Below are 354 nucleotides of genomic sequence, written 5' to 3' on the forward strand. Positions count from 1 at the left end.
AGCAGTACTTGAGTTTTGGTTCCTAAAAATGCAGTGTAGTCAAATACAGTGTTAGCTTCACCCAGGTGGGTGTTGCTTCATGTATGAAGCTGTGAGATTGCAAATAACATCATTTGAAGAATAATGGTTTTATGAGCTATCTTCTTGTCAGAGAGATCGTACCGCCGCCGCCGCCCCCCCCCCCCCACACCATTGTACCATCTACAGTTGGGAAAGATTTGTTTATCTCTTGCAAATTTCTGGGAAATTTAAGCTAAGTGACAAAAGCAGTAAGGTACTATTCATTGCCCGCAGTAAAGCCTGTCATCACAGCATGTAGTGGCAGGGGGATTTTTAATGCTGTTTGTTGAATGG

This window comes from Buceros rhinoceros, unplaced genomic scaffold (assembly GCF_000710305.1).
Source record: "Buceros rhinoceros silvestris isolate BGI_N320 unplaced genomic scaffold, ASM71030v1 scaffold13869, whole genome shotgun sequence".
Lineage (NCBI taxonomy): Eukaryota > Metazoa > Chordata > Aves > Bucerotiformes > Bucerotidae > Buceros > Buceros rhinoceros.